The sequence below is a fragment of the Psittacula echo genome, assembly GCF_963264785.1.
Source record: "Psittacula echo genome assembly, chromosome: 5".
NCBI classification, from domain to species: Eukaryota; Metazoa; Chordata; class Aves; order Psittaciformes; family Psittacidae; genus Psittacula; species Psittacula echo.
The window spans coordinates 38,901,763-38,916,439 of record NC_137739.1 but is presented as its reverse complement, the minus strand read 5'-3'; the positions used below and the strand labels follow the sequence as shown (position 1 = coordinate 38,916,439).

General features: G+C 42.8%; 1 protein-coding gene across 7 annotated transcripts in view; it reads left to right on the top strand.

Moving 5' to 3' along the window:
• TSPAN4 (tetraspanin 4) overlaps nt 1–14,677 on the top strand; it is a gene marked incomplete at its 5' end in the record, with an annotated part of 479,305 nt that overhangs the window by 11,026 nt on the left and 453,602 nt on the right. Inside the window, one exon of one of the 7 annotated variants that reach the window (XM_080617778.1) lies at nt 7,739–7,857. The exons of 5 other annotated variants lie outside the window; for them this stretch is intronic. Of the gene's footprint in view, nt 1–7,738; nt 7,858–14,677 lie in introns of those variants that run through there. One more of the 7 variants, XM_080617774.1, reaches the window with a different exon arrangement.

Below are 14,677 nucleotides of genomic sequence, written 5' to 3'. Positions count from 1 at the left end.
TGCCTCTGCAGTGAAAGAGGTTAAACTAGCTTATTTTCCTCAGGGAGATCACCTTTTGCTGCTGGCTCATGGCTTTGTCCTGCTTCGTGATGGACAGTGTTTGCTGCAACTGAATTTTGAGTAGCTAGTGATGAAGTTTTCATTTCCTATGGGAAGGTGGTACTCCACCCAAACAGCTTTCATCCTCTGGATGTCTGTCTTGGAGCAATCTTCTGTTTTTACTTTAGTCCAATTGCCCTACACTCTAACCACTGAGCAAAAAATGGGTGGGTTAAAAAGCTATCCAGAATAGTATTGAAATGTCAAGAATGTGCAAAGTCATTTCAAATACTCAAATTTAAAATGAAATATGTTGGTGCATTGAAATTGTTTGATACATCTCTCTGTTTGGGACTGAGCTGGGATAGAATCCAAACCAAACCATGCGAGATCCCTGGAGGGAAAAGTGCAATGCAAATTGGAGGTAGGAAAGTCAGACTGAGCTTTGGTTTGGCTTTGTCTTTGCAGTCTCTGAGTGTGTGCCAGCTATGGATGAACAGCAGTAGGACAAATATTTAGGCGCTGCTGTACAGCCTATGGAAGCTTTTATTCAGTGGCATGCATTATGGATTTCATACCAGATCTGAAAAATAGTGATTCTGCAAGAAGCCACACCACTTAAATTTCAGCACTATGTGCTGCCAGCCCTGAAACATGTCTGCATTTGCTTGCAGAGAGCTTGCTCAGATGCAGGGCTTGGTTCCATCTATTTCTCCTTTTCTTGGCTTGCTTTCTGTAGATATAATAATAGTAATAATAAAAAACCCCAGAAAAATCCTCTCCAAAATGTTGCTATTGCAGCTGATGTAGATGACTGCTAAAATCATCAATATATTTTTTGTGTGGTGGTGTTTATTGTTGTTTGTGTTACTTAATTTGGAACTCTTCATTTCAATTTGAAGTAATTGAAAACTTAGCTATGATAGCACTGTAATACCTAAGCATTTGTTCAGCTGCACGGATGTCGACAAACAAGTCAGGGGATGTGTTTCAGAGCCAGCCTGGAAGAGCTGGGGTGTAAGGGACTGAATGGGGAAAAAGAAGCTTTTCTGAAATGTGATATGCCAAGCTGCCTTAGTGTTTATTAAGTCTGAAGAGTCAGAGTGGGCACAACAGAGGGACTGGAAGGGGGACGAAGGATCTTTGCAGAGGATGCAAAAAGCCAGCCTGGTATTTAGCACCTGTGAGTATAAGAGATGTATGTGTAGATGAGTGCAGAGTGTGATTTAGTAGTTTCTAGATTTACTGTGGAACAGTTTGTATCACCACTGATGCACAGAAAATTGCTGCTCACTAGTTTGGCCTTGACTTGCAATAGCTGCCTATGAGCATTAATGTCAACATGGGTCCCTGGAGTGTGATGGATCTGGTACTGTTTGCCCAGGACTCAGGCTGCAGCTTGTGCTGAGTGGCACGGACTGGACTGGGTGTAGCAAGGAGGAGATGATGTCAACAGGGTGGGAAAATCCTCTTGTGATCTTCATAGGGCAGACTGCTGTTGAAATACGAGGGAATGTGGAGTTTATAGTCATGAAGGAAGTCAAAACAGGGTGTTATTGTGATGTAGCGGCACATGGATGATGGGAAATGAGAGCTGAAGGCTCTGACTGTTGATGCTTCAGTTTATCTTCAGAAGTCAAAGGTCTCTCTTGAAAGGTTTCCTTCTAAGACAGAATGTGCATAATGTGTTATGACTGTGTGATGTACACATGTAAAATTGCCTTTCAGTGTCCTGCTGCTGCAGAGTGAATCTGACTGGTTCTCTTTCTCTGCCTCTGCCAATGAAAATAAATCGCCCAATCATAACTTGAGAAAAACAGTGTTCTGTAATCCTGTGTACAAGGCCACTGGCCAATGGTGTTTAAAACAAAGCCAGCCCTTCCTGTGGTGTTGGATGCTGCTTCTAAGCAGGTTGGAAAGCCAGCTGGGCAGGGAGGCAGCGAAGCTGTCAATTCTGCAACTTTCTCACTCACAGCTGCTGAAAAGGGCTCTTCTCTGAACTCTGGACAGTGTGTGTTTTTTCTTGCTCCTTTCCTTTCCCCTCCCATCCCTCAATTACTATGACAGTCCTTTTGCTCTGTCAGAGAAGGTGCTGTTTTCTTTTGTGGCTCACAGAACAGAAGAGGCTTTGTACATGACGTTTTGTCCCAGACACTCTTTACACCCTTCCCATTTAATTTAAGATCTGTTTTCTCTTTTAAAAAGCTTCACAGAGAAAAGACGAGGCTCTAATGACGAAGGAGGAGGGAGGGAGAAGGAGCCTTCCCTCTTAATTTTTTTGCCACTTATGTGTGTCACTGATGAAGTAGAATAGGGTGTGTCAGTGTCTCTGTATGCACAGTGATGTGGAGCAAGTGCCTCAAATTTAAGTCATGAGGAATAGCTGAAAGGAGATTGCACAGGCAGGGCTCAAGAAGAGTGGCAAATACTGGAAGCTGGAGGTCTGAGTCCCTTACCTGTTTCTTCTTTTTTGCCAATTCTGATCAAGCACAAGAGCAGATACCGAGTGTGATTTAGGGGGGCCGGCAGGATCCTCTGCTTGTGAGAAGACCTCAAGCCTTTATAGCTTGCTTGTGCTGTCTCATTTCACACTAGTCATGTGATGTTCTTGGTGATCAGCCTTGCCTGCTCTCTGTTCTTTCAGGTTTATACAGCTGCTCTGTCTGTGGTTTTTCCTGCAATACTTGGGATGTTTCCCTCGCTTCCTCTCTGTGTTCATTATGAGTACTAAGCTCAGGGGTGTCAGAACATGCAATGTCAGACTCTGTCATCAGTGTGCCATGATCAGCTTATATAGAGAACGCCTACTGGTTACCAGTAGTGTTCATGTGTACGTCAAACCTCTGCTAAAAGAGGACTTATTTTATGGGATGTGAGAAGTAAGGCAGGAAGTAAGGTGCCCATCAAGTCAGTGAAAGGAGCTATGGCTTAAGTCCAGCTTGTGCTGCCACATTGCATCCACTTGGCTAGCCTGTGTCCTGTTTAGTGCCTTCATTGTTTCCCTTGAGCATCTGAGTTGATACTTGGTTGAGCGTAAGTAAGTCACTGAAGTGTTTCTGGGTTACTGGTGCGGCTGCATTTCTGAGCTTTCTGTCAGGGAATGAAACTGTTCTGAAGTTCCTTATGGTAGAATGATCACAGTAAAGTCACCTCTGCATGCACTTGACCTATTACTTTTCCCTGATGTTTGGGCTATGATATGATGTAGCTGCTATTTCCAAAAGCACTGTTTCTTTAGAAAAATGACGGTTCAATTCTAAAACCCCAGAGCTGTCTTTGCTGAAATTTGGCTGAAGGTTGAATTTGCCTTTGCATGTGGTATGGGTTGTAGACAGAGTTTGCCCTGCTGTTTTTCAGAAGGAGCTACAAAGAAGCTTAAAATATGCATTTCTGTGTCTCCCTGGAGATTACTGTGCTTTCACCCTTTACTTTCATCTGAATTGAGCATTGCTATTCAAATTTAACAATAGTGTAGACCAAGTAAAGGAGCATAATACTAATCTTGTTTAGTTGGTGGTGTGTAATCCAGCTGTTCCTAACACACTGTCTTGGATTCATGCCACTTGATGCGTCTAAAAGAAGAAGTGGAGAGATGCTTACGTCTAGATGATGACCTCTATGTTGGTGGAAAGAGGTGTCCATCTCTCTCCATTGACGTTACAGGAAGCTGACTGTGATGATCAGCTTAACTTGGGTATTTCGTGAGTGCCTAAAGGTGGGTCAGGTAATCAAGCCTAGTGTTGGAGAACCCATGCAATGCATGGGAGACCCATTACATGTGCCACCTTTTGCAGCTTTGCTGCTACTTGGGTTAAAGGAAATTCTGCTTCTACTTTTGTAGAGCTGCTAAAAGCTTGTTTCAAGTTGATTTTGTTTTGTGTTTTTAGTAGAGTCTCATCCTATGCTGCTAGTAATGGGAAGGGTGATGCCTTTTGATTTGCACATGCATCTGGACTAGTAGTGGTTAGTAGTTAGTTTCCTTTAAGCCAGGAGGTGTAGTTGCTGCTGGCAACTCAAGCTACTGTAGCAGCTCAACAAGGAGCATTTAGCTGCAATTTAACCTTCAGTGGTCATAGTGCTTGCCCACTATCTCAGACTGCAGCTTTGGTATCTTTTCCTAACTATATGGCTTTTTTATTTTTCCTTTAGCTGTGACAAGCTTACTCTTGCATACACACTCAAGTAGATAATTAACCTGTCTCTCAACAGGCTCTGCTAGCCATAGTATTTTATTCAATTCCATGGAAAGAGTTACTTTTTCATTATGATGCTGGAAGGGTAAAAGGCAGCTTATTCTCTACTTCAAAAATGCCATGATAGAACATAAAGCTTTCATTAAACATGCCTGGGTGAATTTATACGCTGAAGTATCTGAGCTGTGTCTAATATTTTTTTGAAAGAGAAGGAAATAACACAGCTGTAATAGCCAGTGTTTAATTTTTGGATGGTTAATCAGTAGTATAGAAAAAATGATTGCATTAATTCCTTCATAGTTTTAGGGGAGGAAAAATAAAAAAACAAAGAGAATGTCTGTTGCTGTAGGGTAGTTCTCCCCTTCTTTCCATCTTACAACCTTTTAGGAGTGTTGGCATCTCAGTGGTTCACAGGTGATTGTATCCACGTTGCAGTTCTTTTTGCTGTTATTAGCTTACCTGGTAGAATATTTGCAGTGTAATAGCTGGTGAATCAGCCGATTTCTACCAGGAGATCTTTCATGCCGACTTGGCTTTGAATGGGTACCTGGTTATGCTGGATAGTGTTTTGTCCTCAAATAGGTGAACTTGCCAGCAGCTGGACATGTTGTTTTGTCTCTTCTCTTGCATGTGGGATTGTCACAGACTTCAGCACACCTTTCAGGTGCATACGTGGACTCAAGCTGAGTTTCGAGCCTATCTGAGGTGTTAAGTTTGGGGGGGTGGTCACAGTATTACTTAGTGTTTTGCTAAGGGATGTCTGGTGGAACAAGCCCTGCTCCTGGGATTAACTGATTTTATAGATTTCCAGCAGCAATTGTAGTAAGCTGAACAAAGGCAGGGGTCAAGACTGTATAATAGTAGTTATTTTTTTTTTTTTTTTTCCTGAATTGGTTTGGTGGCAGCACTCAGCTACTGCAATGGATAGAAAAAGCACACTGCAGATCAGCTGCTGGGTAATGACTTGCTGTACCACCCAGAGCAGCTTTACAATTGTATGGGAATTGAGAGCTGTCTCACTGTGCAAACGTAAAAAAAATCTGGTCAGCTGCTTGGTGGCTTGTGTACAGGGCTTAGGCTTGTGTAGACTGAAGCTGTCTTCATAAATTAAGCACTTAGCTGTGATGTGTGGAAAAGTGTTGTGCTTATAGCTGGCCCTGCCAAAGATTCAGTACAGACTCGGTTGCAAGTTGATACGTAGAGACAGCCGTAGTGCTTGGCTCAGATAAATATCCTAGTTCTGGATATGTGGGAGAAGTGGTTTGTGGTTGGGCAAACTTCTTGGAGGTAAGATAGAGGTTCACAATCTGTGGCAGAAGACCAGGAGCTGGGAATCACACAATGCTATCATTTCCATACTACAGGGTTAGAAGAGGATGTCTGACCAAATAAGACAGGGAATCCAGGACTTAGGGTTGAAAGCCAGGAGTCTGGCAATTGTACTGCAGTTTCAAAAAGAGGTTTTTAAATCTGTCCCTGTCTTGCCTTGGAAACTTTGAACACTCGACCACGTGCAGGCACTAATATGAGTTACAAGACCTGACACTGGTTTCTGTTTATTCCTCGTCCATATTCAGTCTATAAAGGTATTTCCCTTCCATGGAGGCAGAAGCTTACATTTTACTGGCGCCAACCCATGTGGCTGTCTGCAGCTGTAATTGGGAAGGAAGTGTTACGCTGCCGTATTTTCTTGTCACCACTGCATCTCAACTAAAGGACTGATTTGGCTGCCGGCGGGCGCAATATAAACTTTTTTGTTTAGGTAGTTGAAAATATCACATCATGACGAAGACTGTTTATTGTAACAACAAAATATTCCTTGTATCATCTGCCAAACCAAGGGTAACTGAGTAGAAGCTGAGATAAACGGGTCTGCATGGATTTAACACGGATAAATAGCCACTGCTGAGGGGGTGAAAGAAAAGGGAACTGGGAAGGACTTTCAAGGCACAGAAAATATAGATCCTGTATCGTTTACTCTCCTGTAACCTGGCTCCCTATTCAACAAAGTACTGACAAATCCCTTTTCAGCTAAGTATTCAGAGGTGCGTTTCCAAAGGGTTTCAAGTCTATAAAGACACAGAGAGCAGCACTTCAAAGGGGTTTCAAAATCTGTGTTCTAGATGCCTTGTACTTGTGAGTCTGTGGAGAATTTCTTCCTAGTCCTCGCTAGTCGCTTTCCTTGAACACCTTGGCTGTGAGACCTATCTTAGCCAAGGCAGAGCAGCATTTGTCAAAATATTTATCTGAGCTGAGGCCTTTACAATATAACAGATAAAAAAAAAGAATGATGGGAAATGGTGACCAGAACAGGGTTTGTTAGGCCCAGATGGCTGTGTAAGCACGCAGATAAATAAGGATGCCTGAGCCTGCTGCTGTCTGGGGGCGGGATTGCCCATGTGTTCAGCAGCTCAGGAGTTTGGACCGGGCTGGTTGAAGCAGACCCATGAGGCTGCTTTACTTTCTGCAGACATTCTGCATGAAATACACTGTAGAGATTTGAAGGTGTTACAGTGATTAACTAAATGGGAACTTGAATGACAAAATGATCCTGTTATGCTGCTTAGGCTTGGCAGAAGGAGAGGTGTTGGGGTGCTGCTGCAGTGCATTTCAGAGCAGTGGGAGTTTGTGACAGAGCGGAGCAGGTGTGAACACTCCAGATCATGACTAAGTGATGTCTTGGCTGATGAAGAGTGCTGTTTTATTCCTTTCCCTTCGATGTTTTCTTCCAAATGTAATTTGCAGCAGTCGCATATCTTTCTCTCTTATTTACTGTTACTGGTGGCTTGCAGTTTTGTGTCAGCCTGTTCCTGTTGCAGGCATGAAGAGGAGGGAATTAGCCTTTGCTCTGCTGGTTATTGGAGACCGTGTGGCATTGAGGCACTGCACAAGGAAGAAGGCTTCTGTCCTCAGGAACATGTCCTCTGAACGGAGGAAAATGTACAGGGAGTATCTAGCATGCCTGGAACTGGGAACAGAGCCCTGGTCTCCTATGCACTTAATCCAACCTCCCAGCTACTGACTGGTACAGAGGCTTGCATGGCACTCTGGCCTATTGATTTTTCATCTTTTGTGTGTGTGTATTTTAGCTGCTGCTTTCTGGAATTCAGCTGGGGAATTTCTGAACTTGGGTGTGCAAATAAATGGAATGAAAGTAAGTGAGACCTCAGGTTTCTAGTAGAAGCTGGGATTCTCTTCCTGCTGCTTGAGGATTCCTGTGGGTTGACAGGAAGTCTGGAGGAGGAAGGGTTACAAATGCCTTGCTTTGATTTCCAAAATTGCCCCAGGCTGCAGATTTGACTGTTTTTGAAAAACATATTTCAGTATTGAATTCTCATGCAGAGGGGCCACTAATGCAGCTGACATCTATTTTCCTAAGCCATTTAATAGTTAGGGAAATCAGAAAAGAGTAAGGTGAGGAGGACCTCATAAAGGATTTTTCTTGCCCTTTTGGCTTACAACCGCTTCTTTTGAAAAGTACCTTTCTTGTTTCTTTATCTATAAAGGTTTTCTGGACACTTCTCAAGTCATTGGGTCAAGGCATTTGAAACAGCTGGCCCAAGTCATTAAGAATAGATGCTCCTTCATTATGCTTACAGTTGGGATTTCCCACTGCCTCTCACAGGTATGTATGTATTCACAGATAGGAGAAAAGCTTGCCTTCTGCATAAACAGAACTATACTTATTAGATGAGGCTTTTCAGTCATTCTTATTTTCCTCATTTAAAAATACATCCATAAAACCAACCATGTGCTTATTTGAGTGTATTGTGTTTGTGTGGCAAGGTTTTGGTAGCAGGAGAGCTACAGGGCTGGCATCTGTGAGAGGCTATGGAAGCTTCCCCTGTGTCTGATAGAACCAGTGCCATCCAGCTCTAAAATGGACCTGCCGCTGGCTAAGGCCAAGCATGTCAGTGTGGTGGTAGTTCCTCTGGGATGACATGTTTAAGAAGTGGTGAAAAACCTGCACCACTGCAGCCAGAGAAGAGAGAGTGGCAGAACTACCTCTGGAGATACAAACGTCAGAGAAGAAGGAGGGGAGGAAATGCTCTGTGTGCTGGAGCAGATTCCCCTTCAGCCCAACAGTGGTGTAGACTATGGTGAGTGAGGCAGGCTGTCACACTGCAGCCCGTGGAGGTCCATGGTGGAGCAGGTCTCCACCTGCAGCCTGTGGAGGAACCCATGTTGGACCTGGTGAATGCCCGAAGGAGGCTGTGACCTTCCCTGCGGGCAGCAAGTGCTAGGAGGCATGTCTGGCAGGACCTGTGGCCCCATGGAGAGAGGAGCCATGCTGGAGCAGGTTCACTGGCAGGACTTGTGACCCAGTGGAAGGGACCCACACTGGAGCAGTTCATGAAGCCTGTGGAAGCATTTGTGTTGGAGACGTTTGTGGAGAACTGTCTCCCATGGGAGGGATCACACACTGGAGCAGGGGAAGAGTATGAAAAGTCCTTACCCTGAGGAAGAAGGAGAGGCAGAAATAATGTGTGATGAATGGACTGCAGCTCCCTTTCCCATCCCCTGTGCTGCTGGTCAGAGGAGGTAGAGAAAATGAGAGAGGGAGGGTGGGAAGGTGATTTGAAGATTTGGTTTTATTTCCCATTATCCTACTCTGATTTGATTCGCAATAAATTAATTTTCCCCAAGTCAAGACTGTTTTGCCCATGATGGCAATTGCTGAGTGATCTCCCTGTCCTTATCTCCATCCATGAGCCTTTTGTTACATTTTCTCTCTCCAGTCCAGTTGTGGAACAGGAGTGATATAGTGGCTTTGGTGAGTGTCAGCCAGCTCAGCTGCAAAGGACCATCGTGACCACAAAAGGACCTCTCAGGTGTGGGGATTATATTGTGCCTGGCTGAGATGGAGTTAATTTTCCCCAAAGCAGCCCTCACAGTGCTGTGCTTTGTACTAGTAGCTAGAAAGGTGCTGAATAACACACTACTGTTTTGGCTATTGCTGAGCAGTGTGCACACAGCATCAAGGCTGTCTCTCCAACATTCCCCCTCGCCTGTGGGGTCTGTGGGGTGGGCAAGGTTTGAGAGGGGACACAGCCAGGACAGCTGACCCAAAGTGACCAAAGGGATATTCTGTACCATATGGCATCTGCTCAGCAATAAAAGCCAAGAGAAGGAGGAGCGGGGCATTTGTTATTATGTGCTGAGGTCAACCCACCAGATTGAGCCTTGTAGATTTTCAAAGATGGATCTTCTTATTCACGTGTGTAACTTAAGAAGCACTCTGTATGCTGAATCTAGCTGTTGTACAAAGTCTGTCCAGTAGATAGAACTCTTGAAGACCTGGCCTTTGAGCATGGAAATAGGTACCTGATTTTTAGTTAACTGTATAACACTGTGTCTATGAACACAAACTGTGCCCCAGATACATATATGAAAATACTTTTCCTACTAACCTTAGCCTTTGCACAGTTAGGAAAGTGTACAATAGTGTTAATTTTTGTCTAGTCAGAATGCACACAGAAAGCACAGCATTTACCTTAAAGCTGTTTGGCAGAATTTCCTGTAAAGAACCTAAGCAATATATCTGGTTAGAGAACAGGAGACTGTATATTAGCATATGCATCTTTGTGCTTGCTGAAGTGTTGCCGAATGCTGCAAGTAAAACACTGGACTAGTGGCCAAAGATTTATCTTTATTCAGCCTGACTTCCAGTTAATGCACCTGCTTATTTCTAATCTGATTGTCCCTTTAATGTGTTTCAAAGCCAAGTACTTCTGTGAAAATACTTCAGATACCATGAGGTGGAACAATTAAAATATACTACTTGGTATAATTTTTCAGTCACTTTTAAGCAAGCATTTTGGAAGAGATACCAAGCCTTTTGTGTTTTGGGGGCTTTGAAAAAATACTTCTGGGAATTAGGAGAAGATTTGCTTGGGTTCAGGTTGGGCCCACATTGCTTTCTGCAGAGCACCTTGCAGCTTCCAAGTGTGTAGTACTGGCCCTTTGCAGCAAATACGGTGTGAATTAAACCGTGAATTTCTGTTTCCTTACCAATGCTGGACAGTTAACTTGCATTAGGAGTGCGTTTTTTGAAGCTAATTCTCCTGATTGTTCCACCTTACTGCACTTAAATTTGAATAATGTAGTAGCTTAAGAGTGTGTATTTTATTCCTTTTTGGGTAAAACTTAACTGTAAGCTGTGTTCCAGGAGCACACGATGCTCATAGTCTAGTCCAGCGTACCCCATTCCAAAATGCTAATGATGATGGGGGCCCTTGGGAACAACTTACTTGCTTTACAGGTTTGTTCTTATTGGGCAGCATTTAGACAGCTTGGGAATAACTTGGGTAAGGCTAGTGGTGCTCAGCCGGAGATGTGCATGCAAGGGGAAAGGAAGTGGGGTGAACCAGCAGCGTGCAGAGTGAAAGGGGAAGACATTCTGCTTGCATATGTAAAAACAAGGAAGGTTGGGGATATGTTGGCTGGTTACAGCCTTGGCTGCAGTGGTTATGAGATGGAGCTCAGGATGCTGAGTGGAAGAAACAAGACAAAAAGCAGGATTGCAACCCTGGGCTCTAAATGAAGTGCCAGGAGCTGAGCGGGGTTTTGGATATATTGAGCACCAAGAGAACATTAGATTAGAAACTAAATTGGCAAACTCTTCAATTCACTGGAATATATTCCTCCATTTTAGTATCTTCATATTTATGTCATTCATAATTTTCTTGGGAGCACTGCTCTTTTACTACTTTCTTCAGGAAAATCTTGTTAGAGTTTGGGACAAAATATGTGCTTTGTTGGGGTCAAATGCATGTGAAAGGGTACGGACTCTAGCGGTTGCTAGGTTATGCTTATGTTCTTACACAGAAAAAGAAATCTGTATATGGGGGGAGTGTCATGTGATAGGTCAAAATGTTTCTCTTGCTGCATGATGTCAGTCACTGCTATTGTGTAATGAGTAGATCCTGTGGTTAACTTTTCATGTGATTGGCATTAGTTGAACTCACCTCTGAGTCAGTCTAATATATGCAAGCCTTTCTTGATTCACACACTGGAAGTGTATAAAGCATTTTTCTTATGGGAATTTGCATTTCTTATGAACTACAATAGGAATAACAAAAAAATATAAAAATATATAAAATATATTTCAATTAAAAAAAAATTATTGAAATAAATGTAAATTGGATGTCTTGTTTGAAACTTTTAAAATGTGGTATGTAGGACATGTGTCATTCTTTGTCCTAGCTTTAATGTGAATCAGCACAGGAATCCTGCGTTTAACTGTCTTGCCTGTATTACTGCTATTTGTGTCTTTAATCAGGAATTCCAACTACGGTGAGGGCCAGCTTGCATCCTTTACACCGGCAAGAAGGTGCAACAGTGCATTGAAGGCAAAAAGTCTTACACAGTCTTGTCTCTGCATGTTCTTTCATCTCATGCTATTGCCCTTGAAAATCTGTCCTGTGTAATCACTGGAAGACTTGCTAGAGGTTAGCCTTCAACATTTGGGACATTGAGAAGCAACTGAGCAGTCCTGCTCCACAAACTGAAACAGCCAGTTTGTGCAAGTCTCTTACTTGCACTGTATGGGGATAACTTGAATATCTTCCAAACATAACTGCTATATTGGCTATGTGTGTCTTCCAGGTGATGTTCTGGGAAAAGCCTGTGATTTCTCTGTGCAGTCCTGTAGCTTTTTTTTTATGTTTTGGTTTCAGTTCTGCAACAGTGGCGTTGTGCAAGTCATTGCATGTTTAAGCTGAAAGCTGCATCAGGAAATACCCGTAGGTTAAGCTACTGATAAAACAGTAGGTTTTACTTCTTCTGAGACTTCTGGGCTTTTGTTCCATTCATGGGCTTATGTCTGTCTGGAATAACTTGTGGTGCTGGGAGAACAGTAATGCAGCAGGCACGACACCATTAAGTAGCATGGGTTTGTTTTACAAGGGGGTGTTTTAACTTTACCATAGGCTGCACCTTTTACTTTCCTGCCAGTTCTGAACCAGGTGGTGTTTTCTTGCTCTCAGTGATCTAATTTGGCTTTGAAATTCATCTGTAAGCCTGAAGCTGTAAGCGAATCTCTTTGGGAACTATCATGCCTCTTCTCATTCCTGCTTAGTGCATCTAGTAAAATAGAAAATAAAACCCTGTCTAGGAAGCTGTGTATGCTGGGGCTCTTGAGCATCAAACTTCTGCTTTTGCTTGTTGGACTCAGCTGGGCCTTGAGGTGACATCTGGAAGATACTTAAAGCTGTTCAGCTGAGAAATACAGTACTGCTGTGTTTGCCAATAAAATCTTTTAGGGAGGTGATGAAGGACTGTTAGATGCCTTAAATGCTTTGTGGCAAAATAGCAATGCCTCATGTGCTGGAAGAACACGTAATCTAGAACAGCAAGTCTTTGCTGACCCTGCTTTTTAAAGGAGGACAGTGAGCAGGAAATCCCATAGAAGTTCAACATCATGAAAGAAAAAATTCCAGTTGCTTCCCAGTCTCTTTTAAGGGTGATTGTTTCAGGCTTTTGCTTTTAAAAAGCTAGCGAGAACACTTCAAGTATGTGATCTCTAAACTATAGATATTCTTGGTAAGTAAGATTTTAATCTTTAATTCATTTTTCTACTTGCCTCCTTTTGGTATGGGTAGAGGGAGAATAAACTGACAGCTGTAGGAATGTGGATAGAAGTGACATTTCATGTAAATTTTGCTTGAGGATGGCTAACAGCTTTATCCTCATGCATTGCTCGAGAGATAATGGGACTGTCACAACGTTAATATCTACTGCTGTTTGTTTTCATTGTTTAACGTGCATGGTCACTGGAGCTCATAATTAGAAAATAAGTTCCTTTTAGGAATATGCCTTGTAAAGCAGAACTCAAAATTAGTATTCATTATCAAAGCCTCTGTGTATATGACTCAAACAAATATGAACACCTAGCCATTGTTTGGTTTTTTCTTTGGCAATCACTGCATTATTCCCCTTGTGGCCCTGAAATGTTGGCCTGATTTTTGACGTCTGTAGATGATTGTCTAATATAATTCTTTGGGTAGGGAAGCTAACCACCAAGTTAATTTTGCTCTCTGAAGCATTCAGCTTCTAAAGCAGATCTGTCTTTAAAGGCTTCTTGCTGTAATGACTAAACCATTGGGGAATATTGCACACACAGAAGTGAAAATGTTCCTTCACTTACTCATTCTGATTAACCTTCTGTGTAAAGTTGGATTTCAAAATGCAGCCTTTTGGTGGCTTTTGTCCATCCACTTCTGTTTAGCATGTTGCAGAACTGAATTCGTGCTTTGGTTTATGTTTGTGTAGGCTAGACCACTCGGTAGTCTGGTGTGTGTCCGTATATCTGTATGTCAGCTCGCTGGTTTTGTGTGTAGATTTTGACTGCAGGAAATTCTCTTGGTACATGCATTCAAATCCACTGTCCGTCTTGCAATTACTATGTTGGCTCTTTTGATAAGAACCAACAGCATCCTATGGGACAAGTGTTGGCAGAGGAGGACTTTGGATGCCTGTAGCAGGGCTGTTTGTGGTGTTATTCCCCTCATTTCTATTTGATGGCACAGTACCAGACATGTTCTAAGACTTTGATGGTCAATTAATTTGTTCTCTTCTGTTCTTGAATTGGAAACCAATTGAATACTTGTGAAGGGTGCCAGATTAAACTGTTTTTTCTTGAAGTGCCAGTGAAAATGTCTTTCTCTCCCATGTTTCCTTAGGAAAATACACTTGAAAAAAAGAGCTTACATGATTGTGCTGTGTGTGAGGTTGTCAGGCACCTGTAGACAGTCACCCCATTGTAATCAATTTTGTCAGAAGGTGGAGGGTGTACCTTCCCACCCAAGTACTCTTCTTGTGTCCTTTAGCTTTGTGAAAAAACTGACTTCAGTGCACTGGTGCTAGCACAAGAAACCTAATAGGTGTGAGTGTCATTGTCTGTTTTGGACAAAGGTGACTCAAAGTTTGATTTCTCCTTCAGACCATGTTCTGTGGATGTGTGGTGTGACTTCCTTCCTCCTCCCCCCCCCCCTTTTGAAAATACAGTCCTGGCTGTAAGGAATAGGTCTGAGGCTGCAGTTACTTGAAGCTCTCAAGCAACATCTTTGTCAGCATTTTAACTTTGTTTTGTTTCTGCTGTGGTAATGATGAGTAATTTTAGACTGTGGTTTTGCACAGAAGGAGGGGAAACATTTTCTCGTTCAAAACTCTCACCAGGATCTGACTGTGTGCTTTAATCAATGAAGCTATTTTGGTGAGTGACGATTCTCTTGCACTGCCTTAAGTTCTTCCTCTTTCCTTGAGATAAAGAATGTTTTCTGATTTTCATGGATATCAACCACCACTTTCCTTTCTTCTAGACTCTGGAATGTTCTGGCATGGTGACAGAACAACAGGCAACATGTGTACAGCACACCAGACCAGTGAAACAGTTAAGGAATTGCAGGATCCACATGTTTCCTAACGTAGACAGGTCTGCTCCC